We start from the raw sequence: 26,328 nt of genomic DNA on the forward strand, positions 1-26,328 counted from the left end.
CGGCAGAAGCATTTCCCGAGTCTCGAACGATTTGACTTTTCGAGTTTTGATGCCCCGGGAACTAACTGCCTTGGCTGTATTAGACGCTTTAGGGGACGCACCCGACGATATAAGCCCTTATATCCTGAAGAAGCCTAAAAGGGATAGAAAACCTGGCAGGAATCAGCCCGCTCTAGCAATACAAGTACCTCCCTAAGGTCCCGGAGCTACATGAATCTGGATTTTCAGCTTGGAGCCTTTCCTGATACGAAGAGAGGTAAGAAAGATAATAAATATCTCTCCGAGTCTCAAAAGATTGAATTTTTGGGTTTTAGCGCGTTCGGAAAATAACGACCCTGATTGCATTAGACGCTTTAGAGGATGCACTCAACGATTCAGTACCTTTGACTATGAATGATCCTAAACGTGAACGAAAATCCAGCAGGAATCGGCGAGTTCGAGAGATACAAGGGTATACGTTTGGAATATCCTCCCAAATCCAGAATAATTTGAATTTTTGGATATTGACGCGTCCGGAAACTAACTACTTCGTTTGTATTAGACGCTTATGAGGATGCATTTGATGATTTAGGTCCTTTGACCCACAAGGAACCTAAAAATGAAAGAAAATTTAGCAGGAATCAGCTCGTTCGAAAGATACAAAGATGTCCCTTGGGTCCTGAAGGTCTATGAAGCTGGTTTTCTGCTTTAGAAGCTTTCCGAATATGAAAGAAAAAGCGGGAAAATACATGTTTGGAGCATTCCCCGAATCTCGAATAATTTGAATTTTCTGGTTTTGACGCATCTCGAAACGAACTACATTGGTTGTATTAGACGCTTTAGAGGGTACACTTGATGATCTAAATTGATTCAGAAGGATTCTAAAAGTGAAAGGAAACGCGGGAGGAATCAGCACGTTCAAAAACTATCAAAGTGTCCCGAAGGTATATAAATCTTGGTTTTCGACTTGGCAGCCTTCCGGATACGAAATAAAGGTGACAAGGTGTATGGCAGAAGCATTCCCCGAGTTTCTAACGATTTGAGTTTTCGGGTTTTGATGTCCCAGGAACTAACTACTTTGGTTGTATTAGACGCTTTAGGGGACGCACCCGACGATATAGGCCCTTATACCCTGAAGTACCCTAAAAGTGATAGAAAACCTGTCAGGAATCAGTCCGTTCGAGAGATACAAGAATGTCCCTAAGGTCTCGGAGCTACATAGAACTGGATTTTCAGCTTGGAGCCTTTCCTGATATGAAGAGAGGTAAGAAAGATAAATAATAGCTCCCCGAGTCTCAAAAGATTGAATTTTTGGGTTTTGACGCGTTCGGGAAATAACGACCCTGATTGTATTAGACGCTTTAGAGGATGCACTCAACGATTCCGTACCTTTGACCAAGAAGGAGCCTAAACGTGAACGAAAATCCCGTAGGAATCGGCGAGGTCGAGAGATAGAATAATTTGAACTTTCGGATTTTGACGCGTCCGGAAACTAACTACTTCGTTTGTATTAGACGCTTATGAGGGCGCATTCGACCTCCTTTGACCCACAATGACCCTAGAAATGAAAGAAAATTTGGCAGGAATCAGCTCGTTCGGAAGATACCTCGTGTCCCGAAGGTTTTCTGATTTAGAAGCCTTCCGAATATGAAAGAAAAAGTGGAAAAATACACGATTGGAACATTCTCCAAATCCGATAAGTAATATCTCCCCGAGTCTCAAAACATTGGATTTTTGGGTAGCAGCGCGTTCCGAAAATAACGGCCCTGATTGTATTAGACGCTTTAGAGAATCCACTCAACGATTCCGTACTTTTGACTATGAAGGACCCTGAACGTGAACGAAAATCCCACAGGAATCGGCGAGTTCGAGAGATACAAGGGTATTCCTCAGATCACGAATCTGATTTTCCGGTTGGGAAGATTTTCGGGTATGAAAAATAGGGCGAGAAAAACCCGTTTGGAACATGCATCCAAATCTCGAACAATTTGAATTTTCTAATTTTGACGCGTCCGAAAACTAACTACTTTGTTTGTATTAGACGCTTATGAGGCGCATTCGATGATTTATGTCTTTTGACCCACAAGAACCCTAAAAATGAAAGAAAATTTGGCAGGAATCAACTTGTTCGGAAGATACAAGAGGTCCCTCCTCTCCCGAAAGTATATGAAGCTGGTTTTCTGATTTAGAAGTGTTCCGAATGTGAAGAAAAAGCTGAAAAATACACGATCGGAACCTTCTCAGAATCCGATAATTAATACCTCCCCGAGTCTCAAAACCTTGGATTTTTGGGTATTGGCGCTTTCCGAGAATAACAGCCTGATTGTATTAGACGCTTTAGAGAATTCACTCAACGATTCAGTACTTTTGACTATAAAGGACCCTAAACGTGAACGAAAATCCAGCAGGAATCCGCGAGTTCGAGAGATACAAGGGTATCCCTAAGGTCACGAATCTGGTTTTCTGGCTAGGAAAATTTTCGGGTATGAAAAAGAAGGCCAGAAATACCTGTTTGGAACATCCATCCAAATCTCGAACATTTTGAATTTTCTGATTTTGACGCGTCCGGAAACTAACTAGTTTGTTTATATTAGACGCTTATGAGGGCGCATTCGATGATTTAGGTCCTTTGACCCACAAGGACACTAAAAATGAAGGAAAATTTGTCAGGAATCAGGTCGTTCGGAAGATACAAGGGGTCCCTCGGGTTCCGAAGGTATATGAAGCTGGTTTTGTCATTTAGAAACCTTCCGAATATGAACGAAAAATCTGAAAAATACACGTTTCGAATATTCTCCGGATCTCAAATAATTAGAATTTTCTGGTTTTGACGCATCTGAAAACTAACTACCTTGGTTGTACTAGACGATTTAGAGGGTACACTTGATGATTTAGACCCTTAGACTCAGAAAGATTCTAAAAGTGAAAGAAAACCCGAAAGGAATCAACACGTTCAGAAACTATCAAGGTGTCCCGAAGGTACGCTACAGGAAGCTAACTACTTTGTTTGTATTAGACACTTGTGAGGATGCATTCGATGATTTAGGTCCTTTGGTCCATAAGGACCCTAAAAATGAAAGAAAATTTGGCAGTAATCAGCTCGTTCTAAAGATACAATGGTGTCTCTCGGATCCCCAAGGTATATGAACTTGGTTTTCTAATCTAGAACCCTTCGGAATATGAAAGAAAAAGCGGAAAAATACACGTTTGGAAAATTCCCCGAATCTCGAATAATTTGAATTTTCTGGTTTTGACGCATCTGGAATTGCTGTATTAGACGCTTTAGAGGGTTCACTTGATGATTTAGACCCTTTGACTCAGAAGGAATCTAACAGTCAAAGAAAACCCGAAAGGAATCAACACGTTCAGAAAATATCAGAGTGTCCCGAAGGTATATAAATCTTGGTTTTCGACTTGGCAACCTTCCGGGTACGAAAGGGAGGTCAGAAGGTGTACGACAGAAGCATTCCTCGTGAACTAACTACCTTGGTTGTATTAGACGTTTTAGGGGACGCACCCGACGATTTAGGCCCGAAAAATGAAAGAAAATCCATCCGGATTCAGACCGTTCGCGCGATACAGGTGTCCCGAAGGCACACAAATTGGTTTTTTGGTCATTGTTGTATTCGGTCCATCGGCTTGACAGGGTCCAGACTACTATCCGAGCTGATGGCGATGTGCTCGGTCACGTGCTTTTGATTGCTTATCGAGAAGACAAGCGCTGAGGAGGAGGCGTTCTGGAAACCCAAACGACCAATCAGGAGGTTGTCTTTATTCTTGCGGACGTGGAACTCGTGGTGGCGGTCAGCATGAGGATGGTCTTCTCCTTATACAAATTTTCCATTTTAAACATATTTTAAGTTTCATGTTGTGAAAAGAAGTGTATACATATTCAAACAAAAAGGAAATAATGTAAGCCCGCCCACCCGCCCTATCTCAATTGTGATGATTGTTTTATTCGCTGTGAAGCAAGGGGGCGGAGTTTAACTGCAAAATACTTATTTTTTACAAGAAATTAAAAAGATGTTTTTTGAGTATCGTGTTGTTCAAATAATACTATGTATATTAAGACACAAAGCCAAAATATTAACCCCGCCCACCCACCCCATCTCAATTGTGATGATTTTTTTATTCTTAGAAACTTTAAACATGTTTAAAATGGTAAATTTTTGTAGACACATATGGATCTTGCAATTATGCCCCGCCCCTCAATCTGACAACGAATGAAAAATTGATTACAATTGAGAATTGGGATCGGGATCGGGGCGGGTATGGGTGGGGCCTAATCTTTGGTTGTATTTTTTTCTTAATATACATAGTATTTTTTGAACAACACGATACTCAAAACCATGGTTTTAATTTCTCGTAGAGAAATAAGGATTTTGCAGTTAAGCTCCGCCCCTTTGGCTCACGACCAATAAAAAAAATAATCACAATTGAGATAGGGTGGGTGGGCGGGGCACATTTTCCCTTTTTTTCTTAATATTTCGACAACAAGAAACTTAAAACACGTCTAAAATGGTAAATTTGTGTAGTAATGAACTTAAATCCTCTACATTTTAAGGTTGGGACCGAGCGATTTGTAATATTTTATGAAAAAACTGGTGCCCGAGAACGACGCTCCTCTCTTGACGAGTGTCTAAAAAATAGTAAATGGCGCCCTTTTGAGCCATATTTGAAACGTGATAAGTAGCGTTTGAGGCTCTGAGTTATACTTTGTTCACAAGGAGGCTCAATTATTTTGGCTTGATTAAAATTGCACTTCTAATTAGGGAAAACCTGAAACATTCGAAAAAAATAGCAATATGTAACAGAAGCAAATGTTTTTGCTTGTGGAATCAGACGAAGAAGTTTTCGGAAAGGTTTCCGTTTTGGAGTAGATAAAGTGTGCAGTCCTGCATAAATACGGTCCTGCACCTGTAAAGCTAATGGTCAGCGGGATAATGCAATTTAAGACCGCGCTGTTATAGTAGTCGCACACAATCTGGGTGCATGCATCTCCATGTGGCTCCTCCAACTAAGCTACTAATTAATTTGAACTCTTAAGGATCTAAAACCTATTGATAAAGCGCTTAGTTGTGGTTTACTCTGGGACTTTATTGGCTTTGCTAAATTCCCACTGACTGTATACTGAAAACAATTACGCATTCTGCTATTGTTGCGACATCAAAAATACAATCGAAATGGTTTCGAGTTAATTATTCCTAAAGCAATTATCTGTAATTCTTGTTGAACAATTAATTTGTTAATTAATTTATGACGCCGTGCGCGGGTACTGCACAGGTCATGCTAAAATATCGTGACAAGCGACACTATAAAGTATTAGTGACAGTATTGATTCTCAAGTAACGACAGAAATTATTCAATCCAGCAATTTAAATAATTCACCTTGCAACATGGACAAAAGTATAATTTGAATATGTCACTTAACTCATATAGCGTGTAATTTCTTAATTTGTGATTCTTGCACCTTTCAATTATTAAGTCGATCGAACGACACCGAGGTCTACATATTTGATGTTTAGTCGGTTTTTCTGGGTCACTCTGTATATCGTCAACCCGGCTCGTTAAATGGTAGCTTTTGATATAATTATATGGGAGCGATGTCAATCAAGATGAATTTCGCATGCATTTAAAGCGACTTTTCTAAGATAAGAATCGAATGATTTATACAACAAGCATATGGCATTTTAACTTACGGTGGTTAATGCAGTGACACACTGAATGCATCTTTAAGTAAGGTACAGGCTCAAAATGCACCACACTAATTCCCAATCTGTATGTATGACATGAGAATGGCGGTCAACATGCCAAAGAATTAATTTATGGTGCATTATCCTGTACGATAAAGGGAAAGTAGTTTCGTTTATTACACGATGCACATCCTGCATTTCAAGTCGCTGCACTTATGCAATCATATCGACACTTGTTTCAAGAAATACTTTATAAGTAAGTAGATGATCGAAAAAATAAAGGTTGTACATCGCTTTCAGCAAAATATAACTATTCTCATGCAAATAAGGCGAAATAAAAAGCGCAGACACCGGCTCGGGTATTTAGAGATGCTGGTAGAAATTATCTTCGGTCAATATTTATCTAAATAGAAGTAAATACAATAGCGATGCACTTGATAAAAGACAGACGGTAGACAAATAAAAATATAATCTTACAGTTTGATGTTCTGAATATAAGTAGCTCGTTATTTTTATTCATTATCTGTGGAAAGGTTTCTTTTGAAATGATATACATTTTCAAAATGCAATTCTATGCTAATTTGGATCTCGAAGGTTGACCGACTGTCTGTATATATTACTGTTCGTTGGTTCGAGCATGTCGAAGATAGATTTATGATCGCCAAAGACCTAGAATATTGAATTGATGTCTACTTGACTGCAGAATCGAGCTTTTAGTTACGTTACGTATGTATATGGCATACATAGACGCCCACTTTGTAGCTTCTCTAATGCTCTCGAGGCTTCATTAATAATATATACGTATAGGTACATACTCGTATGTAAAATTCAAACTAGTTTTGTCTCTATGAAATATTTCTTATTAACTCCACAAACTTCTAAAACGAATTCTGCAATATGCATGACTAAGTACGACACAATTCGTTTCAGGAAACGCCGCACTTTACGGTAAATGTAAACACAATAACGGCGCTCCCTAATGAGAAAACTATAAAACGACAACCTTTAACAAAGGGACGCATTTTTACTTCCCGAGAGATAGCTAAACGAGATATTTTAACAATTATTTTGGCGAACACGTGTTCTTACATCGCGTATAGCCGAACTTCCGAACCGAATACTTCGGAATTTTTAGTTAGAAAAAAAAACTAGACGACCGACCACCAACTCCGCTTCAAGGTGACATTTCGTTACACTGATACCTGGAGTGCCTCGATCCCTCGCCTGAGATCCAGCCCAAACTGATAAGAGTAACGATTGCAAAATTTACGTAATTGCTAATTCATTAGAATCAGATGGATAAAAATTTTGAAAAATTTTGATTTTGAAAACGTTGCCAAAAATTCCCATATAATTTTGGTATATATATTTCGACATGGTGATTAGTAAAATATAGCGAATATTGTATTTGAAAAGCAATTTTTCTTAAATTAAAAAAATTGAAAGATGTGATGGGGCGATTTTGGAAAAGTTATCGAAAAAATGAAGCCGAAACTAACTTCTGAAGGACGAAATCTACAACAAAACCTCTTTAATTAATCGAAAATCGTCAAAAATTGGCCGAAATTTTCATGCTTTTGAAAGAATTGTCAAAAAATTTCCAAAAAAATGTTGATTTCAACGTGCCAATTCCAAAAATATAGCGTTTTTGAAATATGTATTCGGGTTTTTTTTTATTTAAAAACTGTGTACTTCAATTAGCGACTTTGGAAAATGAAAGTGGAAGGAAATATCGAAGAAATGAGGCCGAAATTTATAACAAATTGTCTTTGGTTATGTTTTGAAAATTGTCGAAAATTGGCCGAAATTTTGAAAAATTTTGTTTTTGAAAAAGTTGCCAAAGATTCCCAAACAATTTTGGGAAATAGATTTCGACAACACCAACTCGTGCAGTCCTAAATTTATAAAAAAATGTCTTTAGTTAATCAAAAATAGTCGAAAATTGGTCGAAATTTTCATGGGGGAGGGGGAGAAATTGAAAAATTTTACCTTTGAAAATGTTGCCAAAAAAATCCAAAAACTTCAGAGACGTAGATTTCTACGTGCTAATTCCAAAAATGTCTTTTTTTAGTTCCGAGGCACAATTTTAGAAATATTCGGTTTCAAAATTATTTTTACTCAATCCAAAAAATTGTGTACTTCAATAGCGATACTGGAAAAGTGGTAGACGTTATCGAAAAAATGAGACCGTCTGCGGTTAATTTTCGAAAATGGATGAAAATTGGCCGAAATTGAAAATTAATGAAAAATTTCGTTTGTCAAAAAGTTGTCAGTTGCTGCTGATTCGAAAAATATAGCGTTCTTATGGTCCCGGAGTAAGACTTTAGAAATATTCCTGCATGTGTGATTTATGAATCCGTGTTGAGTTTTTACGCTTAACATCCAGATTTTTAGAAAAAAAAAACCAACGTTGTATAATAATTAGCGACGTTGGAAAAGTGAAAAGAATTACAGCAGAAATGAGGCTAAAACTCATTACTAGTGGTGGAAATCTACAACAAATTGCCTGGGGTTAAGATTAGAAAGTGGTCGAGAATTGGTCAAAATTTTGAAAAGTTTTGATTTTGAAAACATTGCCAAAACTTTCCAAATAATTTTGGGATATAGATTTCGACTTTGTGATTAGTAACATATTGCGTTTTTAAAGTCCCGGGGTAGGACTTCGGAAATATTCCATTTGAAAAGCAATTTTTTTTAAATTAAACAAAAATGAAAGTTTTCGAGGAGCGATTTTGGAAAAGTGGTAAAAATTATCGAAAAAATTAAGGCGAAACCAACTTCTGAAGGACGAAATCTACAACAACCTCTTTAGTTAATCGCAAATCGTCAAAAATTGGCCGAAATTTTCATGCTTTTGAAAAAATTGTCAAAAAATTTCCAAAAAAATCAGGAATGTTGATTTCAACGTGCCGATTCCAAAAATATAGCGTTTTTGTGGTCCCGGGGAAAGCTTTTGAAATATGTATTCGGGTTTATATTTTTTTTTTATTCAAAAACTGTGTACTTCAATTAGCGACTTTGGAAAAGAAAAGTGGAAGGAATTATTGAAGAAATGAGGCTGAAATGTATAACAAACTGTCTTTAGTTAAATTTTGAAAATTGTCGAAAATTGGCAGAAATTTTGAAAAATTTTCTTTTTGAAAAAGTTGCCAAAGATTCCCAAACAATTTTGGGAAATAGATTTCGACAAAACCAACTCCTACAGGCTGAAATGCATAAAACAATGTCTATAGTTAATCAAAAATCGTCGAAAATTGGTCGAAATTTTCATGGGGGAGAGGGAGAAATTGAAAAATTTTACCTTTGAAAATGTTGCCAAAAAATCCAAAAAATTTAGGGACGTAGATTTCTACCTGCTAATTCCAAAAATGTCGTTTTTAGTTCTGAGGCAAAATTTTAGAAATATTCGGTTTCAAAATTATTTTTACTCAATCCAAAAAATTGTATACTTCAATAGCGATACTGGAAAAGTAGTAGACGTTATCGAGAAAATGAGACCGCCTGTGGTTAATTTTCGAAAATGGAGGAAAATTGGCCGAAATTAAAAAATAATGAAAAATTTCGTTTGTCAAAAAAATACCAAAAAATTGTGGAATATAAGAATGTTTAGCAAATTTTTTAAATTAAAGATTTCGAGGTGCGATTTTGGAAAAGTAGTGAAAGATATCGAAAAATGAAGCCGAAACTAACTTCTGAAGGACGAAATCTATAACAAAACCTTTTTAGTTAATCGAAAATCGTCAAAAATTAGCCGAAGTTTTCATACTTTTGAAAAATTTTATTTTTGAAAGAATTGTCAAAAAATTTCCAAAAAAATCAGGAAAGTTGATTTGAACGTGCTGATTACAAAAATATAACGATTTTGTGGTCCCGGGGCAAGATTTTGAAATATGTGTTAGGTTTTTTTTTTAATTTAAATTGTGTACTTCAATTAGCGACTTTGGGAAAGAAAAGTGGAAGGAATTATGGAAGAAAATCTATAACAAATTGTGCTTAAGTTTTGAAAATTGTCGAAAATTGGCCGAAATTTTGAAAGAATGTATTTTCGAAAAAGTTGGCAAAGATTCCCAAACAATTTTGGGAAATAGATTTATAAAAAAATGTCTTTAATTAATCAGAAATAGTCGAAAGTTGGTCGAAATTTTCATGGGGGAGGGGGAGAAATTGAAAAATTGTACCTTTGAAAATGTTGCCAAAAAAAAACAAAAAATTCAGGTACGTGGATTTTGAGGTGCTCCTTCCAGAAATGTTACGTTTTTATAGTCCCGGGGCAAGATTTTAGAAATATTTGGTTTTAAAATATATTTTTTTTAATCCAAAGAACTGCATATTTCAGTAACCGATATTGGAAAATTGGTAGACATTATCGAAAAAATGACACCGAAACTAACTTCCAGAGGTCGAAATCTATAACAAAATGTCTTTGGAGAAGTTTCGAAAATGGTTGAAAATTGACTGAAATAAAAAATACTGAAAAATTTTGATTTCGAAAAAGTTGCCAAAAAAAAATCCGAAAAACTCAGGGACGTAGATTTCAACGTGCTAATACCAAAAATGTTACGTTTTTTAGTTCCGAGACAAAATTTTAAAAATATTCGGTTTCAAAATCATTTTACTCAATCCAAAAAATTTCAGAAGGACGAAATCTATAACAAAACCTCTTTAGTTAATCGAAAATCGTCAAAAATTGGCCGAAATTTTCAAGCTTTTGAAAAATTTTGCGTTTGAAAGAATTGCCAAAAATTTCCAAAAAATTCAGGAATGTTAATTTCAATGTGCTGATTCCAAAAATATAGCGTTTTTGTGCTCCCGGGACAAGATTTTGAAATATGTATTCGGTTTTTTTATTTCAAAAATTGCCTATTTCAATCAGCGACTTTGAGAAAAAAAGTGGAAGGAATTATCGCCGAAATTTTGAAAAATTTTGATTTCGAAAAAATTGCCAAAGATTCTCAAACAATTTTGGGAAATAGATTTCGACGAAACCAACTTCTACAGGCTGAAATTAATAAAAAAATGTCTTTAGTTAATCAAAAGTAGTGGAAAATTGGTCGAAATTTTCATGAGAGAGGGGGGGGGAAATTGAAAAATTATACCTTTGAAAATGTTGCCAAAAAAAACAAAAAATTTCAGGTACGTAGATTTTGAGGTGCTGCTTCCAGAAATGTTTCGTTTTTATGGTCCCGGGGCAAGATTTTAGAATTTATTTAGTTTTAAAATATTTTTTTTTAATCCAAAAAATGCATATTTCAGTTAGCAATATTGAAAAAGTGGTAGACGTTATCGAAAAAATGAGACAAAAATTAATTCCGGAGGTCGAATTCTATATCAACATGTCGTTGGAGAAGTTCGAAAATGGTTGAAAATTGGCCGAAATTAAGAAATATTGAAAAATTTTTATTTCGAAAAAGTCGTACAAAAATTTTAAAAAAATCTAAAATAAAAATTTCGACGTGTTGATTCGAAAAATACAGCCTTTTTTTGGTTCCGGAGTAAGATTTAGGAAATATTCGGTTTGAAAATTTTTTTTTTTAACTTCCACTAATTGCAATATTTAATATTAGGCGATTTTGGAAAAGTGGTAAAAATTATCGAAAAAATAAAGCCGAAATTAACTTCTGAGGGCCGAAATCTGTAAGAAAATGTCTTTAATTAATCGAAACTGCTCGAAAATTTTGCGAAATTTTAATGGAGGAGGGAACATTGAAAAGTTTACTTTCGAAAAAGTTGCCAAAAAAATCCAAAAAATTGAGGGCCGCAGATTTCGACGTGCTAATCCAAAAATGTTACGTTTTTAAGTTCCGAGGCTAAATTTTAGAAATATTCGATTCCAAAATCATTTTTACTCAATCTGAAAAATTGAAAAATGTTGTTTTCCAAAAAGTTGTCAAAAAAATATCAACAAAATTAGCGTTCTTATGGTCCTGGAGTAAAACTTTGAAAATATTAGGTTTGAAACCTTTTTTTTTAATTTTCACAAACTGCAATATTTAAATGGGCGATTTTGGAAAAGCGGTAAGTGATCGAAAAAATGAAGCCAAAACTAACTTCTGATGGCCAAAATATATAAAAAAAAGTTTTTAGATATTTAAGAATTTATCGGACCATACTTCAAAAGCGAGGCAGTTCTGTCAAAATAACCTTCCCCAATTTTTTTACTAGCTTTGTTTTTCTTTAGTAGCTTCAGCTACAAGCTACAAGTCGGCTAGTGCTGATGTCGGGCTCTCTATTCTTCAACTTGCTCCTATCACAGCTACGATCGTGAGTTTGAATCAGCCACACCAAAAAGCATTACCATGCCGACACCCTTTGTATTGGACAAATTCACCATTGTCAAAGACGTTAACCGAACACACAACGGCAACCAACTGATACATGACTGGCTATCGTGTTTTTGCACGTTGCTTATCAGTACGCCGCTTTTTTGGTTCTTAATCCTAGTCGTTCTGGGCCATTCATTGGATAGTAGTTATGCTAGGTCAAGAAACACTGGTAGTGACGTGTATAACAATTTGAAACACATTTTGAAATCACCTGCATAAATAAGATAATAATAAATAAAATCAAGGCGGATTCATAAACCACAAATACAGTAAATGTAAAGTAATTAATACAAACATCTGAATAGTTAAAAGTGAAATATTTCTGAATGAGATTAATTCTCATGTAACAGTTTGTTGGGGGAATTTATTTATTTTGTTTGACATTAGCTTTGGAAGTGAGTTATTTTTGTGCGGGTTAAATGATATAAAATAATAAAAATAATAGCAGCAATAAGATAGTTTTTCTATTTTGGAAGTGACAAGAGGCGGTCTATGTCTCACCAAATTCTTGACGGAACCGCTCTAATATGGTCTATTGTCACGAAAAGAGGGAGTTTTATAGACGAGTGCAATTAGCGTCGGCCGTCATCTGTTCGATGGCTGTTAGAATTCGATTGACGTTTGTCGGCAAACGTTAGTATGCCGAAGGTATACATCCTGAAATGCATAATCCACTGAAAAAGGCTCGATGTGCTCCATCGTCCTCGATCAATTCACCAGCCTTACTACAACTACACGAAAACAGAAATCCTGAAAAATCCAAGATAATCGAGTTAGAGTTGGCAGAAGAGAGAGAGTAAACAATTCAAAAAATTCAAACAGCGACTCCTCGAAAATCCCGATTGATTGTTGGTGTAAATAAAATTTAATTACGAAACCAAAATGCCTAAATTGAGCGTCGTAAATATGTCAGGGTACGTCAAAAATTTTACGTTTCGTCGTAGGCGGAGGCCGACTTATTTGCAGATTAAAAAATGCGGTAACCCTTAAAGTGGATGTTTTGCCGAATTGGCTGGCAACAATTTACTAAACGCCTAACTCACTTATCCTTATTGATCAGTTTTCATCTCTCACTTCAGCTCCGCCATGCGAGGACACGACGGCCCGAAAAATCTTAAGCAATCGAATTATCGTAACGCAATAAAGGGGCGGAAAAACAGTTTAAAAATGCAAAAACACAACAGCAAGTTTAAATTTATGGGAAGACATGTGGGGCCTTTGCCACTTTGGGCGTAAATTGCCCGAAACTATTTTAGGGTGCGTCCTTGTGATAAATTTCAGAGTATTAATTAAAACATTATTCCGTAAATGTTTTGAGATGTTGTAGCAATTATTTGCGCTGGTTTTATGTTGAATTAATTTTCAGCAATAATTTGTCATAAGTTCGTAATATATTCGGTTGAGCGATGTCGTGACAAAAGTCCATTTGCATGTATAGTGGCAAATACTTTTCCGATGCGCCACTGTATAAAGCATAGCCGGCCATATTTTACGAGCCCTGATTCTTATATCATCTTCCACACTCCGTAGTACACTATCGATATAAGAAAAGAAAGAAACGATACGCGGATTACACCACGTCTATGATAAATAAAAAAATTAAGATTTTTTCCACAAGTACATTAACATATACGATAATAATTTGATATTCATAATACACACACAAAATTTTACAACAATCGGCCCGGTAGTTTCGGAGACAAGCAGACAGATAGAGGTCATGACCCATCAAGAAAATATAAAAGCAACCAGTGGCTTACGGTCGGCAAATAAAAAAATTGGTCTAAAGAGTTTAGACAGTACTTCCCCCGATGTCGGAAACGTGACGACTATTATGTTTTTTTTCGCAGTAATTTCATTTTTTTTTTTTGAGTCACCCGGTATATGCAAATTCAAAAAATATGAATGGAATGTGTAATTACAAGTACAAACTCATCATATTTTGTATATTCTAGATACGATTTATTCGGCAAACTTTTGAGCTGACGTCATCAGTTTTTTGTAGAAGACAACCAAATATATTTTGACTAAAAAGGAGGACTGATTTATCAGTTTTTTCGCAAAAACACTGATAAATTTGAATACATTGATTCGGAAAAATTTTGATTAACACCATTTACTATGTTTAATTGTAAAATATTGTGACAATTTTCTCATGGGGTCATGACACATCGAGAAAATATGAAAGCAGCTACGTGGAAAATATTGCACAAAAACAAATCAAGACGGATTCATAAACCACAAGTACAGGATTATATAATGTTACAAAATTTAGATATCTCTTACACATCAAATTGTTGGTGGGGATGTTTAGATAAATTTTAGTTAACTTTGTATTATTTATACTATATTCCTAACATGCATATGCAATTTTACAATAATAGGTATAGTAGTTTCGGAGATTATCTGTCTCATAAAAATCGACACAGACAGACAGACAGACGGAAACGGAAGACTTATTGTTTCATTCTTTAGGGGTCATGAAACGTCCAGAAAACATGAAACTAGCAATTCGCCGGAAGGACTCTATTAAAATAGTTTTTTAACTTATGCTCGAAATGTAAAAATATACTTTCAGAGAAAAATTGACTTTTCATGACCCCTAGACTAAAGAAATAAGTATCTTTTCCGTCTGCCGGTCTGTCTGTCCGTCTGTCAGTCTACTAGGCCGATTGTTGCCAAATTTTGTATTTATATTAGGAATATCATGTAGTTGGTAAAACGCTAAGCAAAATTTGTGTAATCATCCCCACCAACAAGGTGATGACATCATTTCAAAATTTAATGCCGAGTGGGTCGTGTTTAATCCTTTTTTTTTCTTAATATATATAGCTTTCTTTGAACAACACGATATTTACTATACACATGATTTCAGTTTCTTGTTGGGAAAAAAGACTTCGTATATTATGAATAAGTGTACAAAATATAAGCCCCGCCCACCCACCCCCTCTCAATTGTGATGATTTTTTTATTCGTCGTGAACTTACTTACAAAATCCTCATTTCTCCGCAAGAAATTTTACCATGTGAAATATACGAGGATTTAAAAGAGTAAAATTTTGTAGAGGAATATAGATTTTGCAGTTAAATTCAGCTCCTTTGGCTCTCGACGATTAAAAAAAATCATCACAATAGAGATAGGGTGGGTGGGGCTAATATTTTGTCCATGAAATTTGAAACATATTTCAAATTCTTGTAGACAAATGTGGATCTTGCAATTAAGCTCCGCCCCTCGATCCGACAACGAATGAAAAATTCATCACAATTGAGAATTGAGATCGGGGCGGGTATGGATGGGGCCTAATCTTTGGCTTTATTTTTTTCTCAATATGCACAGTATTCTTTGAACACAATAATCAAAAACATGTTTTTAATTTCTCGTAGAGAAATAAGGATTTTGCAGTTAAGCTCCACCCTCTTGGCTCACGACGAATATAAAAAATCATCACAATTGCGATAGGGCGGGTGGGCGGGCTTATATTTTGCCTTAAAGCTTGGTTAAAATGGTACATTTTTGCAAGGAGATATGGATTTTGCAATTATTAAACATGTTGTGAAAAGAAGTCTACACATATTAAAACAAAAAGGTAAAAGTAATTAGTGCTTGCTAAGAGAAGACTAAACAATATTAATAGTAGTTATTAGAATGAAGAGGAAGCAGATGGGCGGGGCTATTGCTTGCTTCTAAACGACTTTGCAGGAAAAAGTTCAACTTGGCCCCGCCCACCCACCCGTTCTAATTTATTTTTCTAAAATAAGAAATAGATCTCAAAGTAAATGATATAACAAAAAAAAAAACGTTACCTTTTTTTAACAGTTCTATTCCACTGAAGAACAATTAACTATTCAAAAATATGGTTGTCATTTAAAAAAAATTGGTCTAAAGAGTTTAGACAGTACTTCCCTCGCTGTCGGAAACTTGACGACTGCATGCTTATTGTGTTTTTTTTCTCATTACATTTTTGTAGTGGGAATTTAAAAAAAAATGCGATAACGTCATCAACATTTTTGCAAGGACACGTATATCAGTTGGGATAGATGTAGTGTAATACTAAGAATAAAATTATTGTATTCCCAAATTTTCGGGAAAATGAATTGGGTCGTTTTGAATATTGATTTGTTATAATCAATAAAATAACGAAACAATTTACTCACGTTACGGCGCCGGCGTGTAATATGAGAGGCAACTGAAAATCGTTTATGTGTAAGCATTCTTAATTTAAGATGACAAGCGTAACAGCATACGTGAGAGTCAAACAGAGAAACTGTAAACAAAACCGATGGTCGTCTAGAGATTTTTATTGCTTCGACTTCCGCTTATTATATAAAACATTGAGTTTTATTTTAATTTTTGACGGTGGAATTCACAATTGGTTGATTATAAACATGTCTATACCACATTCGCGGAACCTAGTCAGCGCACAAAACAAATGCACGTCTGTAATGTTAAAGTAAATGTAAATAAGCGTGCTACCCTTATATTTCAACCGAGTTTTTACTTTACAAAATTTTGTGTCTACCAAATTGGGTTGGTCCAATGTAATACTAATAATAAGTGTTGCCTTTAATTTAATCAGTAAAATAAATTGACTTCATTAATTTTTTTGAGCCACCTCTTAAGAAAATCTAAAAAATATGAATGGAATGATATATCACAAGTACAAACTCATCACATTTTTTGCATTTTAGATAGGATTTATTCAGCAAAATTTAAGGGTGACGTCATCAATTTTTTTAGGAGGGATGAACAAATACATTTTGAACAAAAGTTTACCATGCTTATAATAACTTTAAAATATCTCCAAGATTTCAAAGCATTCGGTTTTGTAATTCCTGATTAAATCGATAAAATAAATTCACGCATTCATTAATTTTTTTGAGTCACCCTGTATATGCAATCCAAAAATATGAATGGAATGATAAATCACAAGTACAGACTCATCATATTTTTTGCATTTTAGATAGGATTTATTCAGCAAAATTTAAGGGTGACGTCATCAATTTTTTAGGGGGGATGAGCAAATAAATTTTGATAAAAAATTTACCATGCTTATGATAACTTCAAAATATCTCCAAGATTTCACAGCATTCGGTTCTGTAATTCCTGATTAAATCAATAAAATAAATTGACGCATTCATTAATTTTTTTGAGTCACCCTGTATATGCAAATCGAAAAAATTTGAATGGAATGATAAATCATAAGAAGAGACTCACCATATTTTGTATATTTTAGATAGGATTTATTCAGCAAAATTTTGTAGTGACGTCATGAATTTTTTAGGAGGGAAGACCAAATACATTTTGATCAAAAATTTACCATGCTTATGATAATTTTAAAATTTCTTCAAGATTTCAAAGCATTCAGTTTTGTAGTTCCTGAGTAAATCAGTAAAATAAATTTTGCGCATTCATTAATTTTTTTGAGTCACCCTGTATATGCAAATCCAAAAAATATGAATGGAGTGATATATCACAACTACATCATATTTTGTACATTTTAGATAGGATTTATTCGACAAACTTTTGAGCTGACGTCATCAAGTTTTTGGAGGGGATAACCAAATATATTTTGACTAAAGATTCATGATGCTCTTTAGAGCCTTAAAACATCTGCAACATTTCAAAACATTCGGGTTAGCAGATTCAAAATTAAATTGCAAAATGTTTTTTTATAATTTTGATTTTTTTTCCAAAAATCTGGAAGTTTCGGGCAAAAACTGAATTCCGAGTCGTAAACTACATGTGTACGACTATGTTATTTTATACAATTTAAGACCCATTTACTATGTACAATTTTGAAGTGACGTCATCGCATTAGTGGTGGGGATGATTAGACAAATTTTGGTTAGCGTTTTACCATCTACACGATATTCCTAATATAAGTACAAAATTTCACAACAATCTAGTACTTTCGGAGATTATCTGTCTAATAAAAATCCGGGACGACAGACAGACGGACAGACAGACGGAAATGGGATACCTATTTCTTCGTCTTCTAGGGGTCATGAAAGATCGAGAAAACGTAAAAGTAGAGAGTCGGCCGACGGACTCGATTACAATACTTCCTTTGCTTACGGTCGGGAAGTAAAAATTAAGATGTTGTCGACAAGCACGTTAACATATACGATAATAATTTGATATTTATAATACACCACAAAATTTGACAACAATCGGTCCGGTAGTTTCGGAGACAAACAAACAGATAGACCGAAACCCGAGACCTATTTTTTCATACTGTAGAGGTCATGACCCATCAAGAAAATATAAAAGTAACCAGTGGCTTACCCTCGACAAATAAAAAAACGAGCACAAACAACAAAGTAAACACATTTCGTATGGCGAAATGATTAAAAGCTTCCACTAGCGGCAATTGACAGATATTTGATCTATAGATTGACCCTCCTCTGTATAGCGACGATATATCACAAGATAAAAATATAAGACGAAAACAAAAATAACCCAAATTCAATAATTATAAAGCATTTTCGTTTTAGTGGTCCCGGCTTCGTAATAACTTAAAATGTTTTATTACAGTACTTAACGTTTTTACTACACAAAATTTCATTTCACTTAATATCTAAATATACATCATAAATTATTTCATTTTATATCAACGAATAATTCTCTAACGCGTTTGTTATGGCGTAAACACTACGATTACACTAGTAAGCTGTCAAATGTGTTTTAAAGTCACGTGGCTCACTAAATCTCAACGCCTTTTTACTTTTATGGCTTCGGTATAAAAGTAAAGTAGAAAATAAATTTCATCTGGAAAATTAAGATTTACACCTGCGGTCTATTTTAACTTGTTTAATATTAAGCTCTTAAAAATATAGTTGGATGGAGAGCAACTTTTAACCAACGTTAGTTAACCAACTATGATATTATCAGCTACGAGATGAAAATTGATGTCTATCAGCTGAGTTTCAAAGTCCCATCTGTTCCCCTACTAAACACAAACATTTTATGTACTGAAAATGACAGTAGAAGCTGAAAGTTAGTTTTTAGAAGACTTTACATGTGAACTTTTAGCGGATGCAAAATTAATTTTAAAGTCGAAACGATCATAAATAATTCAATAGGAGAGTGGCGGTGCAGTTTGCTGCACGAGCCACAACCGAGTGACTCCCCTAAATAAAGTATAAAGTGTAACAATCAACACTGATTTAAGAATGATTGAACATTGTCAAATGTTAAAAAAATTCGAGAAACTTATTGATGTCACGCATGTTGAATGGTGAGTATATTTACAAACGCATTACGTTCAAAATCACGACCAACTAAACAACAGAAAGTTTGAAATCAGGTTTACTGAAAAAGTGCTAATAACACAGCACATCATATAAATCTAAAAGGTCACGGTCGCTATCGATTTTAACGAATCAATTTTTCTGTCATAATTGGGACGTTAAAAGTATTTTAATATTACTTTAGTACGAAACTTTCGCAATTATAGATCATACGATTATTTAAAGTTGACGTTACATTAGCTTTTATTTTGAATAGAGTGTACCGTTTCATTATAAAGTTTCCTTATTTAAATACTTAGTTGTTTGATAATTACTTAACTTTACACCTTCTCGTGAATATTACTAAAATCTGTCAAGATATTCAAACCTTGTATTCATCTCTGATATTTTATAGTATTAATCGAACTAAAAACAAAAACATGAAATTGCTCTTAGCTTTATGGATCATGATTCCTTCTAATTTGCAACGTGCCCTTTTTCTGCATAATATGGAACCACTGTAAACACAAAAGAGTAACGCTAATGGGTCCTTTAATATTGATTTATTTGACTCGAGAACATCAAAAATAAAACAAGCAGCACTTTAAACCAAATTTTTGAATACATTTCAAGATTTTATCCTTACAATTAATTTCGTGAATCACCACTTTCATTAGGTCCTTAGGGTTGTCAATACAACTCGGGAAACTCGATCCTGAAGTGTAAACAACTTTCACACCGACTGCGAAATATTTTTTAACCCTTTGGTTATAGAAGCGTGGAAATGGACAAAATTGTCTTCTCTTGAAAATTGGCAGATTCGAACCACGTCTTTTTAAATAAAATTCTTTGGTGCTTTCTTTACACAATCGTTGGAAAATATTCAAGCTTTTAAAGACTTGTCCATTATTCTTCCTTTGTGTGCTACTCGAAAAGTTGGAAAATATTCTATTTCATACAGATTCCTTTAACTAAATATATTCCTAGACGAGCTATTATTCCAAGCCACGAGAACTTACATCAAACGAAACTAATACGTTAGTGTCTTTCAGAACAGTTTCTTTGATGTGATCAAAGACCAAACTTATTTGCGTGCGTTTAAGTTGATATACATGAAATTTAAACGCATCAATCAGGTTTGTGGATGCTGGGTGGAAAACTGGGACAAGCTGCAGTTTTAAAATTTTTGATTAGAATGTAAAAAAAGATTTTTGGAAATTGTCTTTTTTAAAAGTTTTCTACAAATTGTACATACTAAATTATATAAAGTAACGTACTCCTAGAGGTGTAGTTTATGAATGCGTGTTGAATTTTTGCCCAACAAATTTTACCCAGATTTTTGAAAAAAGAAAATACAAATGATGTAACCTTTTTGCAATTTAATTTAGAATCTGCAAAACCGAATGCTTTAAAATCTTACAGGCATTTTAAAGTTATCATAAACTTGGTCAGTTTTTATTTAAAATATATCTGTTTATCCCTTTCCAAAAAAAAAATGATGACATCGCCTCAAAATTTTGACAAATAAATTTTATCGAAAATGTGCAAAATATGGTGAGTCTTTATTTGTGATTTATCATTGCATTAATATTTTTTAGAATGGTTTATACAGACGCAAAAAAATATGAATGAGTTAGTTTATTTTTGGACTAAATCAGGAACGTCTCATTCCTTTTTCCAGAAAATTTGGAGATACAATACTGTTATTATCAAAGTGATGTTCGTGTCCTTGCTAAAATGTTGATAACGTCATCACAAAATTTTGTTATGGAAAAACTCACTTGAAACATACATACAGCATGCTTCTTTACTTGTACTTTCTTTTTCTAATAGAGGTTACCATAAAAAATTATTCGCAAAATTAAATTGTATAATTTTTCGAAGAAGCTCAAAACCCCATAATCCTCAAATTTCCAAAACAACATAATCCTCAAACCCTCAGAACACCATAGTCCTCAAATCCTCCAGACATACCATAATCCTCAACTCCTGAAAACACCATAATCCTTAAATCCTCAAAACACCGAAATCGTCAAATCCTCAACACACCATAATACTCAAATCGTCAGAACACTATAATCCTCAAATAATCAGAACACCATTATCTTCAAATCCGTAGAACACTATAATCCTCAAATCCTAAAAACAACATCATGCTTAAATTCTCAAAACACCATAAAACCTCAAATCGCCATAATCTACAAATCCTCAAAACACAATAAATCTCAAATGCTAAAAACACCATAATCTTGGAATCCTCAAAACACCATAATTCTCAAATTCTCAATACATCCTAATCCTCAAATCCTCAAAACATCATTATCCAGAAATCCTCAGAACACCACTATACTCAAATTTTCAAAACAATATAATCCTCATATCCTCAAAACAACATGATCCTTAAATTTTCAGAACCACGTGACACTCAAATCCTTAAAACACCATAATCCTCAAATCCTCAAAACACCATCATTTTCAAATTCTCAAACCACCCCAATCCTCAAATGCTAAAACAACATAGTCTCAAGTGTCCACAAATCCTCAAAACACCATAATTCTTAAATCCTCAGAACACCGTAATCCTCAAATCCTCAAATCACAATAATCTTCGAATCCTCAAAACATCATAATTATCAAATCCTCAAAACACCGTAATCCCCAAATCCGCAGAACAGTGTAATTCTCAGATCTTTAAAACACCAATATCCTCAAATCCTGACAACAACATAATCCTCAACTCCTCAAAACACCATAATGCTCAAATCCTCAAAACACCGTAATCCCCAATTCCTCAAAACACCGTAATCTCCAAATGCTCAAAACACCATAATCCTCAAATCCCGAAAATACCATTATCCTCAAATGCTCAAAACAACATAATCCTCAAATGTTTAAAACAACATAATCCTCAAATTCTCAGAACACCGTGACCCTCAAATCCTCAAAACACCATGATCTTCAAATGCTTAAAACACTCCGATCTTCAAATGCTAAAATCACCATAATCTTCAAATCCTCAAAACACCGTAATTCTCGAATCCTCAAAACACAATAATCCTCGAATCGTCAAAACACCATAATCCTCAAATCCTCAATACACCATAATCCTCAAAACACCAGTATTCTCAAGTCCTTAGAACACCATAATCCTCAAATCCTCAAAACAACATAATCCTCAAATTCTCAAACACCATAATCGTCAAATTCTCAAAATCCGTAGTCCTCAGATCCTCAAAACATTTAAATCCTCAAAGCACCATAACCTTTAAATTCTCAAAACACCCTAATCCTCAAATGCTAAAAACACCACAAGCTTCACATCCTCAAAACACCATAATCCAGAAATCTTCAAAACATGTCAATCCTCAAAACACCATAACCTTCAAATCCTCAAAACTACATAATCCGCAAATTTTTAAAACACCATAAACCTCAAATCCTCAAAGCGCCATTATCCTCAAATCCTCAAAACCACATAATTCGCAAATTTTCAAGACAACATAAGCCTCAAATCCTCAGGACACCGTGACCCTCAAATCCTCAAAACACCCTAATCTTTAAATGCTTAAAACAACCCAATCCTCAAATGCTAAAAAATAATCCTTAAATCGTCAAAACACCAAAATCCTCAAATCCTCAAAACACCAAAATCCTCAAATACTAAAAGCACAGTAATCCTCAAATCCTCAGAACACCATAAACCTCAAATCCTTAAAACAACGTAGTCCTCAAATCCTCAAAACCTCTTAATCCTAAAATCCTCAAAAGACCCGAATCCTATAATCCTCATAACGCCAAAATCTTCAAATCACTAAACACCATTATCCTCAAAACGTCAGAACACCATAATCCTCAAATCCTCAAAATCACATAATTCTCAAATCCCCAAAACACCATAATCCTTAAATGCTAAAAAGACCATAATCTTCAAATCCTTAAAACACCGTAATCCTCGAATCCTCAAAACACAATAATCGTCGAATACTCATAACGTCATAATCTTTAAATCCTCAATACACCTTAATTCTCAATTCCTCAAAATACCATTATCCTCAAATCCTCAAAACACCATTATCTTCAAATCCTCAAAACACCTAAATCCTCAAATTCTCAGGAAACCATAAACCGCAAATTCTCAAAACACCGTAAACCGCAAATCCTCAAATCCTCAAAACACCATAATCCTCAAAACATCATAATCCTCAAATCCTTACAACACCCCAGTTCCTCAAAACGCCGTAGTCTTCAAATCCTCAAACCACCATTATTCTCAAATCCTCAGAATACCATAATACTCAAATCCTCAAAGCCACTTAATTCTCAAATCCTCAAAATACCATTTTTCTCAAATCCTCAAAAACACCATAATCTCGAATCCTCAAAACACCATAATCCTCAAATCCTCAAACCCTCACAGGACCATAATCCTCAAATCCTCAGAACACCATAATCCTGAAATCCCCAAAACACCTAACCTTCAAATGTTTAGAACACCGTAATCCTCAAATACTTAAAACACTCTAATCCTCAAATGCTAAAACACCATAATTTTCAAATCCTCAAAACACTGTAATTCTCGAATCCTAAAAACACCTAAATCCTCAAATCCTCAAAACACCATAATCTTCAAATCCTCAAAACACCAAAATCCTCAAATGCTAAAAACACAATAATCCTCAAATTTTCAGAACATCATTAAACTTAAATCCTCAAAACAATATAAGCGTCAAATCCTGAAAGCACAATAATCCTCAAATCCTCAAAACACCTAAATCCTCAAATCCTCAAAACACCTAAATCCTCAAATCCTCAAAACACCATTGTCCTCAGATCCTTAGAATATCGTAATCCTCGAATCCCCGAATCTTCAAATCACCATAATCCTCAAATCCTCAAAAGACCCCAATCCTCAAATTCTCAAAAAACACCCTAATCCTTTAATTCTCGAAACGCCATAATCTTCAATCCTCAAAACACCGTAATTCCCGAATCCTCAAAACACCATAATCCTCAACTCCTCAAAATACCATAATCTTCAATCTTCAAAACACAATAATCCTCAGATCCTGAGAACACCATAATCCATATACTTGTGATTTATCATTGCATTAATATTTTTTAAAATGGCTTATACAGGGTGACGCAGAAAAAATTGTAAACGATACTGTTGATGACGTCATCACAATATTTTGTTATGGAAAAACTCACTTGAAATATGCATACAGCATGCTTCTTTACTTATACTATAACGATCCATACTTATTTTTATTTTATTAATAAGAGTTAGTGAGTTACCATAAACAATGATTCGCAAAATTAAATTATACAAACTTTTTAAATATTTTAATTAATTTTGCCACCCAAATAGAAACAAGTGTGTTTTCGTAGCAAAATGCGTTCAAATCATAGACACCGGCGCCGTATGGGTGATTACAGTTTGGAAACACAAAAAAATTGTAGGTTAACAAAACACATTTATGGGATATCATTTATCTTCTTACACTGTTACTGGTATTAAACAGGCCTTATTTAACTTTCTTAAAATCCAAAAAATATAGTATTATTATTATTATCAATATTATAATGTACGACTGAATTAGTGCTTTAACATAGTCGATCTAAAAAAAAGTTTTTTATTAAAACAGATTTTTTGCGCGATAGGAAAAAAAGTATGTAGCAGAGTTTACAAGAAAGTGCAATTTCGCGCGAATTAACACAGTGTACGTATTATTAATAGTGTTAAGTTTAGCGAAGTTCGAATCAAGATCTGCTTAAACCGGCGAAGTTAATGAAACCCGAGCAAACAGCGTTTAAGCAGTGATTAAAATAATATTAAAGAAGATAATTTAATTAATTTATTTAGAACAATGTAACTGCGTATATAATTTTTGCTATTACCTTGGTAAATATTATAGAACGTTATAAGCTTAGTCATTTCACAGTAAAATTAACCCGATAAACGCCTTTAAAAATTAACCTAAAGAGAATTATTTATAGCCCGAAGCGTTTTATCCTTTGAACTTAATTAATCTGTTTAAACTGTAATTCGAATTTTTCATTGAAATTATAGAATCCCTTTCATCATAATAAGGATCTGCAATTTTATTAATAACAAGAAAGTTTGCGGTGAATTGCGAAGACACTTCTTGAAACCCTAATCAGTCGATCTCGACAAAGGAGTTTTTCGTTTTCGTGGAGCGCGTAAATATTAATAAAAGTATTTAAATATCGTGAATAGAAGTTAGATAATTAAAGTTTTAGGAGTGTTCGGGTATTCTAGGTTCGGGTTTTAAATTATTAAGGGTAGTATAACGGCGAAAACGGTGCTATAGTAAAGTCGCTAGTTAATTTGGTTCACGTGACCGATACCGTTTCTTCTTTGGCGATTTTCCGACCTCACAATTTGTCCGTATTGGATGAAAAATTAATAACGATTCTTTCACCCGATTTATTGAATGAAGCTGAAATCGGTCAGTTGTTTAAGTAAACGTTTTCTTTCGTTTATTTCTATCAAAGTTCTTCGCGATGCAGGACGTAATTTAATTGGTTGCGTGAATGTGCCTTAAAAGACCGAAACGTTTCGTGCTATAAAATTTGATTTGATTTGATTCCGAGTATTTTAGTGGCAATATGTGTCAAATAATGTTGTATTCGGCGGGTTATTTTTCTGATTTCGTTCCGGTATCGGTTGGCTGTACTACATTTGGTAGTTAATCAAAGCATATCGATTCAGTTTGAGCATATTGTACGAAGCCCTATTCAAATTTTTATCCATAGATTGTGCTTTTGTATCGTTGATGAAAAAAAGTTGTTGATTTATTACCTGTAGATAGACAATGTATAAATGAATTTTCCAAAGAAATCTCGGAGCGATTTTTTTGGAAAAAACATCTTGCGCGATGATTGAACGGAAATTAAGCACGCAGAGCAAATATTCTCGATAATACGGGGTTTTTATTCGTTTTTTGTTGTGTTCTTGCTGCGATACTCTGCCGCAATATTTCTCTAGTCCCGTTTCGACGAAGAAGCAATTATTTTGAACACAATTCTTGAATTATAAATGCGCTAGTCTTGTATATTAATGACACTAGATATAAATTTGAA

This window comes from Zophobas morio, unplaced genomic scaffold (genome assembly GCF_036711695.1).
Source record: "Zophobas morio isolate AGI-343-1 ecotype UQ-CSIRO unplaced genomic scaffold, CSIRO_AGI_Zmor_V1 ptg000044l, whole genome shotgun sequence".
In the NCBI taxonomy this organism is placed as follows: Eukaryota; Metazoa; Arthropoda; class Insecta; order Coleoptera; family Tenebrionidae; genus Zophobas; species Zophobas morio.